This window comes from Larus michahellis, chromosome 21, assembly GCF_964199755.1.
Source record: "Larus michahellis chromosome 21, bLarMic1.1, whole genome shotgun sequence".
In the NCBI taxonomy this organism is placed as follows: domain Eukaryota; kingdom Metazoa; phylum Chordata; class Aves; order Charadriiformes; family Laridae; genus Larus; species Larus michahellis.
In genome coordinates, this window is record NC_133916.1 from 6,477,892 (window position 1) to 6,499,702 (window position 21,811).

The following is a 21,811-nucleotide window of genomic DNA, read 5'->3' on the forward strand; positions in this document are numbered from 1 at the left end:
TGAGACTAGAATTTCTGTTAATACTTTGAGCCATTTACTGTGAGTGAAAGATACCGGAGTACCAACAATCTACTCTTCTCAAGAGCATCTCTAGGCTATTTGTGGCTCACTCAGGATGATATGAATGACAGAACAAAACTAATTATTTTGTGTATTTTCTTACATTTCTTTCAGTTCTAGATTTTTGTTGTCTTGAACTTATGGGTTAGAACATTTTGAGTGCAGGGAGCTAACGTTAGCAAAGCTTCCTAAGAAGTCCTTTACTGGCTATTTTCAAAGCTATTTTTCTTTTTCATTGCTGCACATGCAAAAATCCAGAATTTTAATGTTTACAAATTGAGTTAAAACTTGTGTAAAATCCAGTCCAAGTATGAGGGGAGGGAAACTATGCAATTGCTTCTCATGGATCTTGCTTGAAATCCTGTGTAATGGGAAGGAAAATCTGAAAGAGGTTTTCGTGTCATCACTAAAGCCTTGCCTAGATATTTTAATAGTAATTTAAATTTAATAAAGTCATCATCTGTAAATTTCCTCTCCTCTCCTTTGAATTGGAAAACATTTAGTCTCAACCCCTGCAGCCCTATTGTGATCATACCGAAATGCTAATGAGGTAATGTCTCAATCTCGTCCTCCCTGGTGCAAACAGAGTAAGTGAGTCTTTTCAACTCAGGAACCTCATTTATCTTCTGCGAGTTATTCTGTTGTTATTATTACTGCTCCTATTTGCCAGAGCAGTGACAGCTGAGAAGGAAGGTGGAGAGGAGAAAGGAATAGAGCTTTCGTGGCAAGGGAGTTAGCGGTAGTTTTGTTAGAGTTTACCCACGTACTGAGCCTATAGTAACAATAATTAAAGACATTAAGTACCGTAAAGGTGCAAAATAACAGGCAGGGCACAAAGGAATTAGAAGGCGCTGTCAGTGGAGGGGCTGAACCCTAGACTTAGGCCAGATGGGAGGAAGATGTGAGGAATTAACACAAGTAATACAGATTGAAGGGGTCAAGATTTAAGGACCTAGCTGTGGTAGGAGAGAGATGAGGAAAACTAAACTAAGCGCTTTCTAGTAGTAGAACATAATACAAATGGATAGATGCTTGGTCATTTGTTACAGCGCCTTCCTTTGAACCATATTTATGCGTATAATAATTTACACCTTTCACCTTATAACTCCAAGCACCTACTGATCTAAATTACGCAGTTCATCACGCCTCTGGCAGCCAGGCGGTGCTGCCGATAGCCCGGGCACGACGAGGAGTGCAGTTTGCCTGGGGCTGCCCAGGCCCGTGGCATTCCCACACCTCCCAGCTCAACCCAGGAGCTCTCAAAGTTTTTCAGCCTCCATTGTGAGGAACAAAATGCTGAGACTTTTGTGGAAAACCCCAACTAAGTAATAAAACAAGTGAAGAAAGGATGGATGGTTAGCTACCCTTCCTTTTAATTAACTATCTTACATAAGTTTTAGATGCATGGAAACATTTTTATTTCCTGAAATTTTACTTCTGCAGACCGTAATGCACGCAAACCACAATTTTAATAAAGTGCAGCGTCCAGCTCGCTGCTAAGATGACAGCCTTGAAACTGAACCTGTTAGCACAGCCACGCTACAACTCCACCCAGAGAACGGCTCCAGAACATGGTCTCATCCTTGCCAGGGAGACATTACAAGACGAAAGACAGCAGAAGAGAAGTAGTGGTTTTCTGGGTAAAGAATAGCAAAATAACTAATTCCAGGGGACTGCTGAAGTGCGTTAGCTACATGCCTCCACTGTTCCCTAAGAGGCAGCTTTTAAACTTGACCAGATTCAACCTCTACCGAAATATTTGCATATGAAGAAAAGAATCGGCAGAAGTATTTGATGTGATGCTCCAGCCCTTCAGACCCCGGCTCCCCATCATGCCAGCAGTGCTGACACTGCCACAGCTCCCTGTCCCCGCGCGCTGCTGGGGCATCCTCGCTGCACCACACAAGGAGTGGGGAGGTCAGGGAAATACAGCTTTGCCGCAAATATTTCTCAGCAGAGGCAGGATTTCGCTCCCTGGGCTCCTTCAGCCCACTCGCAGCAGCAGGAGGGAGGGCAGCGAGCGGCAGGGGCAGCTCGCAGGGACCCAGAGCTCCTGGGAGAAGGTGGCACAATTTCTGGGGGGGCAGCTTTGCTTCGAGGGGTGAGGAAATCTGCTGTGGCCATGACAAAGAACGGTTCTGCAGAAACCATGGTGAACCCTCCACCCCCCCAGCCCGGGCAGCCATCAGACCCCCGCAGCAATGCCCTTCTCCAGCGCCTGGAAGGGTGATTTACTGAGATGCGGTAGAACAGGAGAGTATGAGGTGCGAGGGGCTGGACATCGGCTCTGGAGCCAGGCTGCTTTACAGGCTTTGCAAAGGCATTTCCACAGAATAAGGAACAAAAGGATTAGGAAAAGGTGTGAATAATGCACTTCTACCCTTGTCTATCCCCGCTTGCTGTAACAGATTGGTAAAATAACTTCATCCACCAGTTTATTAACAGCTTGCCCTCTCTTGTATCTCACCTCCGTAATGAGATAGAGCAGATATGATGGATTACATTTTGCCTCCTGCTTCCATCCCGAATGAATTATCATTTCGCTCTTCTCGCAGTCTCGTGGTTTGACTGCCTACAGCCCATTAAGTGGTGGGAAGTAGGAGGGGGAGGATGAAGCCATGTGATGTAAAAGGTAAAGGTCCCACTGAGAAAGCAGTTTTAATTTTCAGACTGGAAGACATGAAATTAAAAGAGAATGAGAAGATACTCTCTCTTACATTTCATCTGGCAGTACAATGAAAACAAACAGAAAAATCCAATTGCAGGGACTATTGAGCGTGCAGCTCTCCCCAGCAAATGCTCTCTCTCGTGGAGGGCTCAGAGCGCAGGCGCAGTCAATCACAACCAGGCAGGCTGGGCTCCCCCCGCCCCAGCTTCACCAAAATGCCTTATTCTGCAGCTCTGCCCCAGCAAAAGCCCTCCGAGGGCCAAGTACACCCAGACCATAACTCTTGCCCTGCTCTGACAAGAAGTACTTCATCCCATCGCTCTTCATAAGAGCGTAGGAGTTTTACTCACACACAAGAACAGATAATCTAAAGTGTAACACACACTTTTGTGCATCTTTCTTAAGCAAACCCCTGAATAACAGAAATCAGAGGGTTTTTTTCAAGCATGTTGAAGGCTTCAACTGTTTTAGCTGCATTAGAAAAATCAAGATGCTTCAAGATTACTGATCTATCACAATGCCACTAAATACCTGGTTTCTTTTCCACAGAAACAAGCCACTGCCTGACTCTAATCATTATCCCGTCAGTCCTTATACTTCAAGGAAATAACACTCGCAGTTCTTTGCCCTGGCCACTCCTTAGGAAAAAATAATTTTAAAAAATTGCTAAGGATGATACTACAGAGCCATGCTGGAACCCAAGTAATTTTATATGTCCCGTTTCATACCGCAAGTGTCAGTTCGAAATGGAGGAGTGTAACCAAGTCCTTGCAACAGAAGTAAGAGTCGCACAATCCAGCTCTGAGCGTTTTAGCTTTGTTGTATCTTTCAGCAGTAAGTTTGCTTAATTATACGTTGGGTAAAGACATGACAATTGCCTCTTCACTTTAAAGTCAATTTAGCACTATGAAAATTCATGAAGCAAAAATTAATAAGCTTCAGGCAGCTTCAGCACTGACCTCTGTTTTGTTCTTTCTCTTTGCCAAGAATTTGTTACAGGTTCTACTACCAAGAGCTGATTCTTCCCCACAACCAGGAAAAAGCATCAGAGAACTCAATGCATCTTGTAGCGGCAAAAATCAACACTGCAGTCTTAACAGCTCACTAACATTTTCTCCTCACACAATTTTGCCATACAGGGTTTGTTTTGAAGCATATTTTAGTCTAATGTGAACAACGGGTCTGGCCACCATTAGCAAAATACTGTAAGTGAATATCTGCAGGGTAATGGATTCTTGATAGCAACTGTATCTAAACGGGCAAATTAAATCACACAACAATTTTAGCTTTTGATAAACTTGATGAGTCGCTCACTACAAACTAAGTTAAAGACGAGAGGAGAGGCTCGGCTGACTTAGCAGCTTATCAGACACCTTTAATTTCCATCTTCAGAATTTCATGCTGTGGTGAGAATACGGAAGATATTGATTTTGCTCGTACCTACGATGCAGGACAAGATCTAAATTTGATTTCAGTTACCCTACGTTCTATGCAGTAAGGCAAATTAAAAACAACAGAACGCCCGCTCCCCTGGACATGAATCTTCCCTGCAGCCGTTGCAGTAACACCTGAAGGCACCAGCTGACCCGGTGCTGTGCCTGGGGCACGCAGCCGTCACTGCCACTCGCCCGGCACAGGCAGTGCCACCTTCCGCACCACTCACCACCCTGGCGCCGGCCCAGGTGCTGCTCCTCACCAACACAACTCCCTGCTGCTAGATATCAAATGATTTTTAATATCACGAACCCCGCTTTGGAGCCAGGGCTTTGGCTTAGAAGGATTAAAGCTTAAACACTCAGATCCTACGTTCCTTGTCTAATAATCCTGTAATAATACCTCCATAAGACTCAGGAGAGGAAAGAAAATAAAGGGGTGAAAACAAAAAAAGGAAAAAAAAAAAAGAGATCTTTGCTGTAAGTTCATGAAAAACATGGGTGGGCTGGAAAAGTCTGCTCCAAACTCGCCCCCGTGAACACAGCATGGGATGAAACAAGAGCAGAGGAACTCTGAAAAGGCAAGGAACCGACTTTGACAGATGGATTTAAATGTGCCTTTCAGTGCAGGAGAACAGTTGATTCTAAGGCATGAAATCAAATTAGTGCATCTGCAGCTGCCTATGTGTCATCCAGCTTCATATTTTACACACTAAATGCATTTTTTTTAACCTCATGTTAGCTACACTTTTTTTTTTTTAGTATTACACTCCAGGATTTGCAAAATGGTATTGGCAGGTATTAAAATGAAAGCTGAAGCAATGGCACAATCTGTCTCATTTTCTATTGTAACATGACAGAAATCTTTTTTGGACTCATTTACTATCAGGTAGGAGAAGACTTGGAAAAAATAAAATCCCAGCCTCAACTTCATCAAGAAATTCAAAACTCTTCAAAAACTGTAAGCAAATAGTTGTGTGCTTCTTGGTGATGTTGAGGCTGGTTGGTCCTCCAACCATCTCGCCTCCCCCTGCTCCTCACCTCCCTGCCACAGACACCAGCGCGCCTCTCCACCACCAAACCTGCACAACGTGGGCACAGAATCACAGAATCTTCATGGTTAGAAAGGACCCTTAAGATCATCGAGTCCAACCAAACACCCTACAATCTCTGCCACTAGAGCATGCCCTGAAGTGCCACATCTACACGTTTCTTAAACACCTCTAGGGATGGTGACTCAACCCCCTCCCTGGGCAGGCTGTTCCAGTGCCTGACCACTCTTTCAGTAAAGTAATTCTTCCTGATATCTAACCTAAACCTCCCCTGCCGCAGCTTCAGCCCATTTCCTCTGGTCCTGTCATTATTCACCTGGGAGAAGAGGCCAACAGCCACCTCTCTGCACCCTCCTTTCGGGGAGCTGTAGAGGGCAATGAGGTCTCCCCTCAGCCTCCTCCAAGCTGAACATGCCCAGCTCCCTCGGCCTCTCCTCATGTGCCCTGGTCTCCAGAGCCCTCACCAGCCTGGTCGCTCTCCTCTGGACACGCTCCAGTGCCTCAATGTCCCTCTTGTACACAGGGGCCCAGAACTGAACACAGCACTCGACGTGAGGCCTCACCAGCACCGAAACACTGGCACTCGGACACATTCCCCGAGAAGGTGAGAGTGCTTACGGACAGACCTGGGAGAGAGGAGGCAATTTCAGCAGAGGTGTTGGAAGGGTTCAGGGCATGTTTCATGGGAAAAGGTCTCAGCAGTGCCCCTAGAGCTGCACGTCACTTGGGAAGCAGCAGATAACAGTGCAAACAGCCCCGTCAGGCTTGGTGAAGAAAGGTCTGTGGATGCTTTTCCTCTCCCATTTCCCTATGCCGGTGGATAGAAAGGAAGCCCAGAAGCAGGAGTCAAACAGTTGTGGGGAACAAACTGGCCACGGCTGGTCCCCCCACCCCGGGCCACTCACACCTCTCCCAGTGTCACTCCTCCGGGCAGGTTTTACGACTTCACAATTACAGCATTTTGCAAGACTCGGGGTGAAAGACACTCACGCTGTCAGACATTTGTCCCACCCGCACAGCGCCCAAGGGTGTCCTGTGGAGGATCAAAGCCTACGACCAGTTTGGGGTGATCTCTGGGGCTTCTCTCTCAGCTGGCTGGGTTGATGAACTCCCTTATTTTTATTCTAATGCGGCTGGAGGAGCAGTGCAGGATCATATGTCTACACACGTAGAAAAACCATTTTCTTGTTAAAGACCAATTAAAGTTGTTATTAGATGTCCATATATAATGTAGCCACATTGCACTACAGCCATATGGAAGTTAAATGATAAATAATTTAAAAATGAATATTTTAAAATAAGAGTCTTGCTTGCAGTCTTGAAAACTTTCTACTCAGTGCTTTTATCTTACAAGTTACTGGGTATTTCAAAAATTGGGAACAATGCAGACAGCACTGATGACTAAAAATTTGTTGTCTGATTTTCAACATAAAAATTATTGTACTACACTTCAGCTTTCCATGAGCAATGATTACATTACAGAATACCTGCCTACAGCCCTCAGAATTGATCAAAATAAAAAGCTGAACTTGTATAGTTTTTATAACCAATTCCTAAGGGTTTGGTCAAATTCAGCACAGGATAAAATGAAACAGAGATTGATTTATGTAGAAGGAGCTGCAGTTGCAAGGTTGAGCAAATTGTATCTACTGCAAGTGGGAACGGCTATTGCCCAAACACAAATCAGATTAATTGTAACAGAAATAGGAAGACAAAAGGTACAACTTTTTCCCTGTTTTCTTTCCAGTACAAGTGCCAGACTCATCTTGGGCGGGGGGGGGGGGGGGAATACAGGAAGGGTGATTGTTTTCTTGTAACACAATGAGACAGCAAAACAAAACGGAAGTTTCACAGCTCCTAATCATTTAATTCTCATGTTTGATCCTTCATTTGTCATCCCCTTATACAGCAGAAAGTCAAGACTTAATACGATACCAAGTGAAGAATTTTATCAAATAAAAGGATCCGAGTGCTGGATCCTGCACCAGAATGATTTCTTCATGCCACCCTTAAAAATGAGAGAGAACTCATCTCTGCCGAGTGATTCAGGAAAAGAAAAAAAAAAAGCAGAAAGCTTTTGCTCCCTGCCAAGGAGGATTAATCTGGTAGTTGGGCATTTTTCTGTCATTGCCTCAGGTAAAGAAGTGGGATAACAAAGGTTTCCAGAAGGTGCCCCAGAAGCCAGCAATGGCAGCGTGGGTGAATGAGAGGGTGAAGGGAAAAGCCGGCCTCGCACGTGGCAGCTCCGCACAGCGCCTTGCCGGGGACCCTGCTGCGGGGCACAGCCCACATCGCGGGAGCACGCACCTGGGTAAGAACTTCCCCAGGTGCAGGCTGGGTACCCACGTACAGGCTTATCTCTGCTATTTGCCAGGACAGATGCACCCCTGTGAACGGAAGCCACAGCAAAGCTGTGTGCTTTCTCCCAGGGTGCTCGGAGCTGACACCGCAGCACCTGAAGACCTGGACTCAGGAGAGGTGGTGTTCGCTTTGTGGGACGTGCTCTGGGCACTCTTCTAAAGGCCTCTGAACAGTCAAAAAAATCCAGGAAGAAAGTCATTAAGAGTTATACCAGCCAACTACCTGGAGCTCATACGTTACTAGTTCTGCATCCTAACCCACCCTGCAAATCACAGCCCAAATTATTGCTTGTTTTTATCATAGGGAAAATCCCGTTGGGCACTGAGAACCCTCTACGCAAAACAAGTTACTTCTGTGAAGACTTCATAGCTGAAATAATTACATCATTATGTTTCCTATGTGGACTGCTGTAGCTTCACTAGTGGTGCTGCTCAAGCACCGGTAAAAAAAAAAAAGATCTAGTAGGAAATTTCTGCATTAAGACGTGATCCAAAAGCAGCTCTTTTTATGTAGATCCTTCTTCTCTGACTCAGCAATACCACTGATGAATAATACTGCTTGCAAAGCACCTCTGACTTACCAAGCCCTTAGCCTACTGCAGTACCAGATTATTTTCCCCCCATTCCACTTCCCTTTTCCTTGAAAAACCTAGTGACGTCTCTGTCATGTTACCATTTAAAACCCCCTGTTCTTACATGCATGTTACACCTGTGACGCCTGCTGTGGTTGCACACTGAAAGCAAAGTGCCAAACAATGCAGGGAGAAGGAGGAGAAATCAAAGCATTTTAGAAATCTTAAGGTTGGCAAAAGCTGCATATAATTTTGCTTAGGCTGCAAGTTGGCTTGAGAAGACAGTATCAAAGCGCCATCATTTCCAATTGCTTGAGCTTTACTTTTTAAGTTTATTTTTACTGCTTATTGTAGATCCCAGACTGACAGCTCTGAAAAATGTATATTTTCCATTTACACAAGAATAAGAAGTAACAACTCAGCAACAGCAGAGGCATCTGAGCGACATCTTTCCCTAATAACGAACCCAAACTGTTGACCTGGGAGCATCACCTAGAGGATTGTGAACCCATAGTCCAGTCCTGCCCTTGATTTTCTTCAAACTGACTACTTGTGGAAGTATTTGTGAAAGACACAGCCAGAACCATAAATTGACAGTCCAGTAATGAACAACTGATGAAAATTTCACAACCAATCTGCTCAAAGTCCATGAGGCTGCATACAAATGAAAACAGAATATAATAAACACTTAAGTCTCTTGCAAGACCAAGTCCTCCAAAAAGCCACCGCTCTAGCTGTAAAAGCTCGTTTAATGTAAATCCATAATGCACAGGTACTTGTTGCATTCCAACGCCGATGTAAAATTCCCATTTGGGTTGATTTTACAGCGCTCTGACTTCATTCACAAGTAACAAACAGACCTTTCTTATGTTCCTGGAGGTGATGAAGACAAGGCTGGAAAACTCATCACCGCTCTGTGATCCTGCGCCTGCAGTGGGACCAGCCCCTGTTTACCAGCAGGTCCAACAGAAGCGTTTGAAATTCCCAGTCTTCTTAGTTCATAGGCTAAAGAAGAAAATTTCATTTCTATAGCAATCTTTTAAAATAAAAACACTTTTACCTGTAAATCTGTTGGTGTAAGTCATTTCTGCAGGTTCATCCCTAGCAGTAGATGAGATGTTCTCATAACACATCGCTTCCTGATATCTGGATGCAAATTACAGGAGCCGTACTTCCTGAAATCAGCATAAAAAAAGTTGAAAATGCATTAGGTTTGGGAGTAAGCTTGGCTTTCAGTATAATATTTCTATTACAGCAGCTATCCAATTGGAAAAAAACAGCTCATCCTCGGCTATGATAAAAAAAGCAGATAAGTTTGCTGCTATGATTTTGGAAACTTTTGACGCTTGCAATATTTACATGCCATAAACAGTATATTATAAGCTAGCAATTAAAACTCTTCCTTTCCCTACATCAAATAAAGTCAGTTTTGGTACCCGTGACACAGAGGTCCGCGAGCACTGCCCGGCCTCTCCCTTCTACTCCGATTTCCATTTGGCCCATAGGCTTTGCCAGAAATCTTCATTCCTGATTTACCTGCCCCTTTTACATACCTGAAAAACCCTGTTCTGTGGAGCTGATGGTGCTGGGGGTTTGCATCGCGGGATGAAACGCGATGTGCAGTGCCACCCGCTCCTGCTCCTCGGGGGCGTCGTGACTCACGCTGCGCAAAGTGGGTTGAAAAACAACTCGAGAAATAGCTGGACCTTTTTGATCTCCTGCCTTGTGATGTGCTGTCAAAGAGGGGATGCTCCGCGAAACACAAACACGTGGCAGTGCTGATGCAGCAAGCTTTTGATGCAGCCCTGTCTACACTTAAAGGAAATCCTCCTTTTGAGGATCTCACACCGGTTTGGGCAAAATAGCAAGAAAGGCAGGGAGGCTGCACCCCACTGCCCGAGGAACCGAGTCTCATGGAAGTAGCAAGTACCAATTTTTCTTCAATACAAAAGAGTAGCTTATTACAAACACACCCACACTACGGAAAACCTCGTAACCGTCTCTCTGGCTCCTACACCAGCCCCAAACTGGGTCTAGCCCCGGGATGGAAGAGCAGGACTAAGTACAGTGAATGAGTTCCCCAAGTGACACTGGTGCAGGCAGGGGACCTGCCAGGACCGTGGGGCAGAGGGAGAGCGGTGGCACAGCAGGAGCGATGCAGCGTTCCAGGCTGCCCACAGCACCCTGGAGAAACCCGGCCAGAATCCTGCCGGGCTCCCCATCAGCCACAGTATTTCTGCTCCTGTTTGACACAGTTCTGGTCGATGCACCGTTGCAGCAGAACTCACTTCTGATTTCAAATCCTAGGACGCATCAGATAATTTGCATTTACTTAAGTTTTCAGATCTGGGAAGCGTCTTAGGACACCATAGGATGAAAGCATCTTCATTAGTTTTAATGATTATTGCAACTAAGTTACAGTAGTCACCTACGTTCCCACAGCAAAACCAACCTCTTAAGAAGCATGTGAACAGCTTGGTTCATCCAGAAACGGACAGATACAGCACGCCCTGAGCCACACAGTAAGTGGGTGGGAAACCCAGCCTAAGAAAATGCAGGAACCCCTTTACAGACAGTTTTATCTGCTTTTTCCATCAGTGGATATATAAAGACAAAAAGAAACGGATATTTTTAACTTAAATTTTTAACTGAAGTGCTTGATGGCAGCGTTAAAACACGCTCACAGGAGCGTCGCAAGAGCCTGCAGGATGCGGCGACGGGCTGAGAGCCCCCTCTAGCGCAGCGCTCCCGGACGGACGCTCCCGCAGCCGCCTCGCTCAGCTCTTGGGATGATGTCTGTGCAGCCGCACTATTATTTATGGTTATTGTCAGGCGAGGGGGAAAATTTAAGGGGAGTTCAGCATCAGCTAGTTCACACGGCATGTAGGGCCGTGCACAGCTGAGCCCTGCATCGAGACATCTCCCCAGCCAACATGCCGAGAAATGGGATAAAGATCTCCACCGTCATTATATAGGCTAAATCTCATTTGGAAAGACTGCAGAGAGAACTGTAAAGATACCACCCAATCTTGGTAAACAAGTTATATCCTTAATTTTCCAGTGCAGTTCATCTGTCAGACTAGACATTCAGCTCTGCAGTTCAAAGGCAGGTTAATCAAACATGTTTAAAAATGTAAATAAAATGCTGCAATGAATAATATTTGTAGATAGACTAATCTGAATGTTATCAAATGAAAGGACTTAGAATTTAGGACTTAGAAGTATTTCTGTTATCAGATCACTCTCTCATATTTTTATGAAATTGTGAGGGGTTTTTTTGAGCCTCGGTAAATTATATTCAGCTCTTAAAATCTCCTTGAGCCACAGCATATCTGCAACAGAATATAACCCAGCTTTAAGGACTTACTGAGGAAACAATTGGGTGTGATTCAGACTTATCAAGTGTCTATCCATTCTACCAATAAAGAAGGAAATGCAAACATAAAATTAAATAACGATAAAAATAACCAGGGAAATTGTGTCTTCCAGGGGAAGAGCACTGATCTTCCCAAGAGGTCTCTCCACAGGACCTCTTCCCTGAGATCCTTCCCGTATCCACCCGGTCGGGTCGAACAAGCACCTCGCTTGCTGCACCCCCGAATAATTCAGGCCGCTGCCTCCCTAATTCCTCTGGCAAGAGGGTCAGCAGCAGAGACCTCTGCTCCTCCTCACAGGGGTGGGGGCTGCAGCCTCGTACACTCCATGTCCTTCCCCCCTACATCGCAATGTCAATTAAGACATTCCCAAGAGGAGGCAGAGGCACCATGTGCAAGGACCGCAGGGCAATGGCTCAGTACTGTCAGGTCTTGACTTCACAGAGTAATGACAAGCAGCCACCCTAGAGTTCTGCTCTTCACATCTAGGACCCTTTTTTGTGGCCCACAGTAGCAAGGGACATAACAGCTGGCACTCCTGCAACTAGTGAAAGATGCCTTAAGAGGGCTGTCTAACCAAAAAACTCGTCTGCGCATTTCTAGTAGAGCTAATAAAAAAGAGTTCTCTCTCCCTGAAAACCTTTCCTTCCTCAAGACTTTCTCAGAGACTCTTCAGTTGAGAAGAGCTGGTCCCAAGAGTGTTCTCCATCACTGTCCTCATCCCAATGCACACAAAAACCTCACCATGAACTCAGACAAACCGTCCTTCTGATTTGTGAGGCTCACAAAAGCATCAAGGCTTCAAGCTGCTGAGAAGAGGAGGATCAGGTTATGATTCCTCCTCTTATTTTGCTGCTAGAAAAAAAAATTATACTTCTGAGACTCACATCCAATTTTATTATTTTTTTTTTACCATTATGCCAATGAATAACTATTAATTTCTTACAGACACCTGAGAACCCCAGAGGTCATTGGGACAAATGACTTTTGAAACCACAGCACTGCCATCTTCTCCTCTCTATCTTTTCTTCTTATTTTTATGGCACTTTATTTACTTGCTACCTGTTGTCTACATACTAAAATGTAACCTCTCAGCAGCAGAATCTTAGTGCTTCGCTTTAACAGCCTGTAACAAGGCCCTGACCCGAGCCCCGAGACACGACTGCACTAAACTCACGCCATTACCAGGAACAAAACAGATATTTCTGCTTCTGAAATGGGTTTGCAGTGCTGTGCCTTCCACCGCATCCATACCCCATCGCAGTGACCTGGCAGGGAACAAAACAGCTTAGGAGCAAAGACACAGACAGAGCACGTTCTCGGTCACTGACCTCCCAAGGACCCGACGGGGCTGGTGACCTTGGTGGTCCACACAACTGCACCAGTAGCCTCAGATCTAACCTGCAGGGCATCTCCATTACACTGAACAATATTAACATTGGTACCTTCATGTCACAGCGTATCATGAGGTCTAAAGATAAGCTGCACTGGAACCAATCACATGTTGGCTTATCATCCAAAAGGTCCTGAATATCATGGTGCCAGAGATCCCCTCCCAGGGCTTGGGAAGTGTGAGCAGTTGTCTGAGGTTAACCCCAAGGACACAGATGCCAAGTCTGCCATTTAGAGTTGTCCCTTAGCCAAATTCTCAGGTTCCTGGTGTGGTTGTTTTTTTTTTTCCCAGCAGGGCTTTATGAGAATAATAAAGACCCAGATCTGCTTTCTGTAGGGGGAAGCACCGACCTTCTGAAGATCCATTGGTTTCAGCTGTTCCAGAGGTCACATCAGCCATTTGTACAACTCACACCAGCTATACAAACCAGCAAGGAAGATGGCTACACACCTTCTTGAACAAGGCACTTCGTAATGCTGGGATTTGTTTGACACTTTGCCATAGGGAGCTGAAGAGGACTTCTCTCCTCTGCTCCCGTTCCTTCCAGACACTTCCCATTCACATCGCACGTGGAAAGTTACAGACTTCAGAGTCTACGTCCATAGATCAGAAGTCAAGAAAGGACACAGCAAAGGTCCTTTGATGGAGTACGAAGTAGGAGACATTTCAAAGATGGTTAAATAAAAAGTCTTTTTTTTTTTTTTAACAGCTCTGTATAGTGCAAATGTGAAAACAACACCCACAGCAACATGGGTTAAGGAACATTTGTCAATAAGAAAGAGAATGAAAGCAGGCACTAAAACAACAGAAATAATGACTCTACTTTCCAGATTTTGATTCTAAAATGTCTGGTGCCTCAGGCAGTTATCTGAAAAACTCTTCTTCAGCACAGAACCTCACTGTTTCGCCTCAAATAGTTGTAGTTAACAAATATTCTGTGTGTGTGCGCGTATGAGAGCTGCTGACAGACAGCCTATAGCTATACGGAGAGATGGAACTGCCAAGAGGGAATAGAAGCAAAAGGAAAAAGAAATATTAGAACAATATATCTTAGGCTCAGAAAAAATATTTCCTCTTTCTTTGTCTTTCCCCCCCCATGTCTGGAGGAGCCACAACCTTGAACTGTACCTAAACCACTGCCACGTGCAGGGAACACCATGGAAAATGCCTCCTCCACAAGAACAGTCTCATCGCCCTCAGAAGTCACCGTCCAGCCTGCTCACCTTTACCTTCTGGAGCATACAGTGAGATTTTTTCTCAGCAGTCTTCATTAAACTGCTGTGCCAGTCACTGCCTATCTTCCATGAAAGAACACTACCAAGAGAAATGGGAAGACACTACCACGCTTATGAGAAACAGCGTATCCAACTGGGATTACCGCAGTCTTTTCCTTTCCTCTTGTTGCTTAGGATTGCGCCACACTGCCTACGCCAAGCCGTCCAGCTCAAGCTCCGAACTCCATCTGTGTGTTTTCACTGTGATGGTTACAAAACCAGATCATCAATATTTAAAGAATAACTGTTTGACAGTATGCTTCCAGATGTTCTTGCTCTCATTATTGCCTTATTACTTAAAAAGTCAACAGTATGTGATATATTAAATATATAATCTACTCTGACACTCATCTACATGCTGTTGTCTGGTGGGAGTACCCTATGAGACAAGCACATTATTTTTTGCACAATTACTGAAATGAAATTTGTATTTAAGAGCTGCCAGAATGCAACAAGTAAACGTCCTCAGGCTGCACTGAATCCCTCTGCCCAGGCACAAGGGACACGGGAGGCAGCGGTAGGACCAGCCCCTCGCTCCGAGCAACATGTCTCCTTGTAATGGCCAGTCCACAGGGAATTCGAGCCAGCCACTACCACCTGGACAAATCACTGTTGATGCTGACACTTTTTATTTATTGTTACAAATATTGCTCTTCTGTCCAGTTTCAAGTGACAGAGAAAGCGACTATCAACAGAAAAGATATCCTGAAGCAGAGCTCAACTCCTTCAGAGCTCCGCGATGCTCCCCTGTGCTTGTCCAGGGGGATCTCTGCTTCTGGTGAACACCAGAGGCCTCTAGACGACATTCGTGATGCCTCATCAGCAGTTAATTTTATTCTAGAACTCCAACTCCTGTGCCCCTCCAATACTTCCTGACCAAGCATGCGCCCTGCAGTTCAGCAGCTGAATAACTGCTCTTCATCTCCTTGTACCTCTGGGAGGAGAACAACCTCGCATTCTTCCCCAGAGAGATGCGACTCGAGAGAGCAGAATTCCCTGCCCTGGTGGAAATACTCTGCGATTCCCAGTTTTGTCTCTCCCACGCAGCTACGGCACTTCCCGCAGAAGCGTGTGACCAACGGTGCCAGCGAGGAAAACACCAAGGGGAGCGGAGCGCTTGGCTACAGCCACCTACGTTATTTGGGTACACAGATTTCTGTCCCTGTATCCCCCAGCCTGGCAATTCACCTTAGCATAAAAAAGTATATTAAAAAAACACCCATTTCCCTCCAGTTGGATTTCCCTTGTCTGAACCACATGAATGTCCGTCTAAGCCTGCATTTGATTACGAAATTGCTTTGTATTCCCTTTAAGACTAAGATTGTTTCATCTGTTATCCAGGGAAGTAGGAGGACTCCAAGTTGTGTCACCTTCTAGTCTCTGCCAATAATGTCATAATTTGATATGGAAACTACGCATACTATTATATTCTAATTTGATATTTAAAACATGCTTTGGCAGACAGCTGAATCCTATTGATGCATTTATCTGATTTCTCTCTGCCTTTTTATTCTGAAAATACTCAGAGGGAATATGCCGTATCACATTTTCGTTACGCACACTGAATCTATATAACTTCCATTTGCTTTTTTTCTAGAGCTTGGTAAATATATGAGCATATTAAAAAAAAAAAAGAAAGGAAAATGCCAAGACTGCAAATTGGGTAAAATCCAATCACATGCTACAGAGTGGGAACTCCTAGAGCTCTAATCTTAGATATTTGGTCTTTGTCATCTTCAGTACTGTCCCTTCTTCCTGCTCTTCCCATTCCAACTCCTTGTCGTCAGATTCCCCATCATTTCATCTCAGTCTACACAGGTCCCCCCAAACATCCTTGTCTCTTCTACCCGTTTGTCCTGCCCATTTCTGTTGCATTTAAGGAGCCAACAGGGAGATACATCGCGCTGGTGAAAAGTCTTTTGCAGGAATATTGGAGTATTTTAAAAGGCGATGAGAAGAGTCTTCTACAGAATCCCAAAGACAAGGACCCGTCTTGACTCAGGATGTTCCTCCCTCACATGAACTGCACTCGCCATGGCTGGCGGAAATTGGAATTTATTTCACTGAGAACACTGCAAACACTTAATATTAAGGATTAGGCTATGGAATAGTTGGACAGAAAATTGGGGGACTGCTGCTCACGCTGGATCAATATTTGTAAGGAAGTGATCCAAAGTGATGCGGAGAGCGAGCGGTGCGGCTGCGGCGAGCCCGTCCACCCAGCAGAAGTGACACGGGCTGACAGGGGAGGTGAAGCCAGCCACTGCCATAATGAAAATTACAGCATAACAGCAACACCAATTCAGTCGATGAAGCAGTTTGCCAGAGGAAAAAGAAAAACAACCATCAAGTTCAAAAATAGGAGGCCAAAGGAATGCAAAGGGAGAAGGGAACAGAGAAGAATCAACAGAAAAATCGGAGCAAGGAAGCGGCAGGGCAGCAGGAGCGCCCGTGGTGAGCAGCCGGGCAGGGAGAGCTCACTCCCTCCCTCCTTCCCGGAGAATAAGCAAAACTGTCTTCTCGGAAAACATATTTCTGCCACTTCTAATTGCTCCTGCATGGGTAACTGCCCTCATTCAATTAAGTTTTATTTCTAATGAACTCCAGTGAAGAGAGCTCAGTTATGAAACCAACAGTATCATGGAATGATTGCAAGCCCGTCTGAAGCAAACGCGTTCCCCCAGACAGGGAAGGCTGTGAGCAAGCCGGAAAATTTTGTCTCCAATATATCAATAAAAAAAGTCACTCAGAATTAATAAAGTCTTTCATCTACTTTTGAAGTATCCTCATACAAAATGTAAATGACACAGTAGAAGCCACACAGCTTTTTGGAAAGCTTTAGCATCCTGAGTAATAGGTTCAATTTATATCACCTAGTGTTATTATTTGTTTTGCCACCTCTCCCCCAACAGTGGATATGAATTTTCTTCCAAGAAAACTGAATTTTTGTATATTTTATTAATTCAATGTACAGTAGAACCCGAGGAAGATAAAAAGAGGCATTTAAGATCCGAGAGAATGAAGGTTACAAACGGTTTCAATTAAAGCTACACAAACCCCTGGATTCCCTGGATTATGTTTTCCACAATTCAATATTTGTCCTTGACGTGCACACAAACAGCCCTCCAAAGAATCCTGCCCTCAGTAATTTTCCCTTTTCTTAATCCTGATGTACAGAGCCTGGCCTCCTGGGATATTAAGAGGATCTCATAAGGACAATCCAACTTCATATTGATTCTATTTCCCAGATCCATAAACTTTGTTGCCTTAGGAAACACAAGAGTGAAGAAAAAAAACAACGCATGGTTTAATTTAAATACCACTTCTAGCAAAACGAAAAAAACACAAATGGGAAAAAAAGCAGAGGATGATGCTTGTTTGCTAAGATTGTGCTTTGTGAAAGACACAATATAAACTGACAAGGGAAGGCGACATCATTGTTTGAATAACATCAGTATCAACAGAGACACATATGAATCTGGCAAGGGACAGGGAAGATCCAAACCCTGAAAAACACTGATGTACCAGCAAATATTATTCAGACAGTGAGGGGGAAGGGAGGAGGAGCAGAGGTTAGCTGAGATGGGAGACAGGCTGGAGAGACCGGGAATAATAAATATTTGCTCCAAGTTACCGCTGGGCAGTAAACGTGCCAATCTAATTAAGGCCTTCCTAGCTTCTGGGCTTCCCCCCCCCCCCCCCCCCTTTTTTTTTGCTCCCTTTTTCCATCTGGACCATCACAGTTATAGATCACGGTTAATTGGGGTTTCAGGTATTTTCTGCTAATTGTTTTGGTGTAATTAATCCTGCCTCAGAAGAGGGAGGTCGACGCTGCTCAGCCGTGGAGCTGAGCCGGTGCTTGGGAAGACGTGAACCAGGCGACCCACCGTGCCCTTACAGTCACAGCACAACGCCGCTCCGCACCCACCCGCGGACACCAGCTGGTACGAAAACAGAACTGGGGAGGAGGAGACACTGAATGCAGCAATGAGCCCTCCAACCCTCACCTTTTATTCTGGTATCAGTGCAAAGAAAGGACGGTAATCCTTCACTAGATCACCTGGGAGGTTTTTCCTTCAAAAGAAGTTTGGCTATCTGCCCCTTTAGGAAGTTTGGGGATAAACTTCGAAAGTCTTCTCCTGCCTCTTTCCTTTTTTTGTGGTGACAAAAGACTTTTGTCCTGGTTTGGGGTGGAGCATATATTTGTACATATTATATCTATTTCATTACTTCCTTTTTATCTTATTATTAATATTTCATTAAGGTAGTTTAGTTTTTTCTAAACTCATAGATCTCCTGATCTCTCTTCTTCCTCTCCTTAGAGCAAGAGGTGGGGGAGAGCATCTGTCATCTTGTCACTGGCCAATACGGCCCAAGCCATGACACTTCTCAGCCCCTTGTATCCTCATCTTCTTGGCAGCAGAGCCATCCGAGCTTTTCCAAGACACCCTGCGTTTTGCAGGATGCAGCGTTTGCCCGACGCCTGCACGTCCCACCCTGCGCCGTCCTGCACCAGTGCCCGAGGAGACCTCGCTCGAGAGGACCCTGATGGTGGCAAGAGGGGCAGGTGCAGGTGGACGCTGCCCTCCCGACCCTCAGCTCCAGCGCATCGACCCCTCCACCCACCGACGAGCACAGCAGAAATCTCCGACCTCAACCGCAACCAAAAGTTGTGGCCGGAACTTTCAATTCAAAAATACTTAGAGTTGACATTTGAAGAGGTAACATGACAATTCATTGGGCTAAATCAATTACTGATTATCAATATAGCACTTAGTGATGTATAATTAGTATGTAAAAGATACATTTAGCTGTAGATTATACTAGTAATAAGGGCTACACGAGCAATAGCTGTATAATTACATTTTATGAATACAGGAAACCTTTGAGAAACGCTCCGAGATTTAATTGACATTTAACAAGATAACTACACCAAGTTAATTAGAAATTATGTGCTAAAAATATGAATTAACTTTTAAATAATATTTTAGCTTGCCGCAATATAACCATAGTAGCTCGTTATATGCCAGTGAAACACCTAAATGAAATAGTTCTTTCAAATACCGTCTTTCTAATTCATTTCCTACAAACTAAAGGCTGTATTATCAGCTTCTCATTCTGAATCCTTTTTGGTATAAAGAGGCTGAGTTGATCAGCTTAGTGAAAGACTTATTTTTATGGTCCTTTCATACTTTTTAAAAATGAGATTTCTCTTACATTTCTATCAGCATCCAGAGAAAAGATTTCAGTTCAGCTGTGCTTTCAGCTTTGAACCCAGAACAAAAATGCAAAGTAAGGCACTGACAAGCATTTAGACTCCCTGCAAGGTGATACATCAGGGATTCTGACAGTGCTAATACAGCCAGAAATTTGGAGAATAAAACAACCCTGAGCTGGTTCTGATGTGGATGGGTGTAATCACAAAGAAAATATAATAGCAGGTCTTGGCGGAGCTACGTTATTTTTAGATCTAGGTAGGGTAGTGCAAAGATGATGGAAATCTGGCTCAAAATTAAGATTGCTACAGATTCCCAGGGGAGCCGTAGCGCCAATGCACAGACAGGGCCTTTTCCGCCAGCCTCCAGCAGGCTGGATGGATGCTGCTCGCAGAGCTGAAGTGCCCGGCAGCCCCAGGCGAGCAGAAAGACTTGTGAAAGGCAGCAAGGACTTGCAAGTTGAGCTCTGAGATGAGTGCCATGAGATCTAAAGTCTCTGCAGTTCCGCCACTGGTATTTGTTATGATTTTACATAAGATTCTTCACATCTATATGCCTTGTTGGATTTGTGGGGGTTTTTTATTACTCCCTGCCCTACCATATTTGGGCCATAAATCACCGAGAGTTTAACTCATCTCCACTAACAGTTTTGCAGCCCCTCAGCTATGCAAGACCCTTATCCTGGCTAGTTAATCTGGCTGCATGGAGAGGGAATTAAGTTATTCAGAGAAGCAAAGGGACTACCATTACTAAGAGAAAATGGTGCAATTCCTCCTGCCTCTTGCTCAGTATGTCCCAGCAAACTCCAAGGTCTCTCTCGCAATTTCTTTTTGCCAGCATGCCCTCGTTAGCATTCTGGACCAGATACTCCAGATTATGCATAGACAGAGCATACATGATTTAGTGTCTCTGCTCTTGAAAATGTCACTTACTTCAATATATCACAGGAGGAAATGGAGAAAACAAGATGATAAAGCAGTGAAGGATGGGCAAGATGACCTGATCTGCACCTGAGATTGCAGCACTGTGCGGTTAATGTAAATGGAGGGGTTGGTTTTGAACTATGAAAGCCAGGCACAAGCAGAACACCTTGGACAAGAGATACACCAACCCTAGTCTTGGCCCAAGGCCTGACTCTACATCTGATTAGAAGTTAAGAAAAGCTTTAAAAATAAAAAGCAAAGCCAAAAGGGCAAGTTGGCCCCGACCTCCCCTCTTAATCCAGAAAGGGCAGGAAAGCAGAGTGCCAAGGAGTAACACTCTTAGAGGGTCATATATTCTCCTGATTATAAACCCTGCCTAATGCTTACAAAACCAGAGGAAAAGAGATAGAAGAAATAAAAAAAAAAGAAAAAAAGCATCAGGAAAACAGGTGATTTCTGGAAGATAGGACTCTGAGCAAAGCTCACCTTTGCACTGCTACTGCAGGGACTGTGTCTCCTGTTCTGATGCAGCTACATCCCCGATGGCTTCTGATGAAGCCCAGGTCACCGGTCACAGAGTTCCTGCTGAAAGAGTTTTCCCTACCACGAGTGCTAGCCACTATAGTTAAAATAAATAGAACATAAAAAAATAAGTAATGAAAACAGCCTTTCCTGCAGCTAACACCAAACCCTCCAGCAAGCAGGAGGGTGGCCCAGGCTCTGGGTTTATCCCCTCCCTGCACCCAGGTGATGCCCACTTGCTAATTTGCTGCAGCTGTGTCTTCAGCAGGACTTCAAGAATCCAGCTCTCACCCAGTGGAGATCAGGTGCAGCTGCCGCAGAGTTTTCTTAACCAGCAAGACAGCTGGGGAGCATCTACCTACTGTTTCTTCCCCAAACTCTTCCTCAAGAGTAATGAGGGATCCTTTCAGGACAAGGGGGTTTTCTCCTAAGACCTATGAGGAAGCTTTGGATGTTTTGCTAAGCTTCTCTACAAAAAATATTTTAAAGAAGATAAAGTGCATGTTTATATGGGTTCCTCTTTTTACTTTTACTTGGTCAGTAGATTAGTCAAGATCGATTTTTCTGCATGAGAGGGAGAGGCCTAAGGTTAAAAGATAAAAGGGTAGATTCCTTTTTAAATGTAATTTAGATTTTTCTGGTATTAGCTCCAGCATCAGCACAAAATCACTTCAATTTTCCAGGAGCACCTGAGACCCATTGTACAGCTGCACGTGAGCAGGAACCATCTCTTCTGGCAAATGGAACAGCTGAGGACCGCGACGCCTGCGGTACCTGCCCCACGCAGAGTCCTCTGCCTGGGGACCCCACACTTGCACGCTCCGAACATCTGCCAAACAAGAGAGATTAGTGACAAAGTTCTGCTGGGGAGTTTGGCTTTGGTTAATTTATTTATTTTTGCTGTAGTCGGTGCAGACTTAGAATTGAAGACTTCGGAGCACATCTTTAAAAATCTCCCCCGTGC

The 21,811-nt window shown here is 44.7% G+C and overlaps 1 long non-coding RNA gene across 1 annotated transcript in view; it reads right to left on the reverse strand.

Annotated features, from left to right (window-relative positions):
* Positions 1–21,067, reverse strand: part of LOC141733629 (uncharacterized) — a 38,399-nt gene extending 17,332 nt beyond the window's left edge. The window contains exons 1-2 of the long non-coding RNA XR_012584359.1: positions 20,812–21,067; positions 9,206–9,320 (exon numbers count right to left, since the gene is read on the reverse strand). This is a non-coding gene — a long non-coding RNA (uncharacterized LOC141733629). The remainder of the gene's footprint in view (positions 1–9,205; positions 9,321–20,811) is intronic.
* Positions 21,068–21,811: the final 744 nt, after the last annotated feature.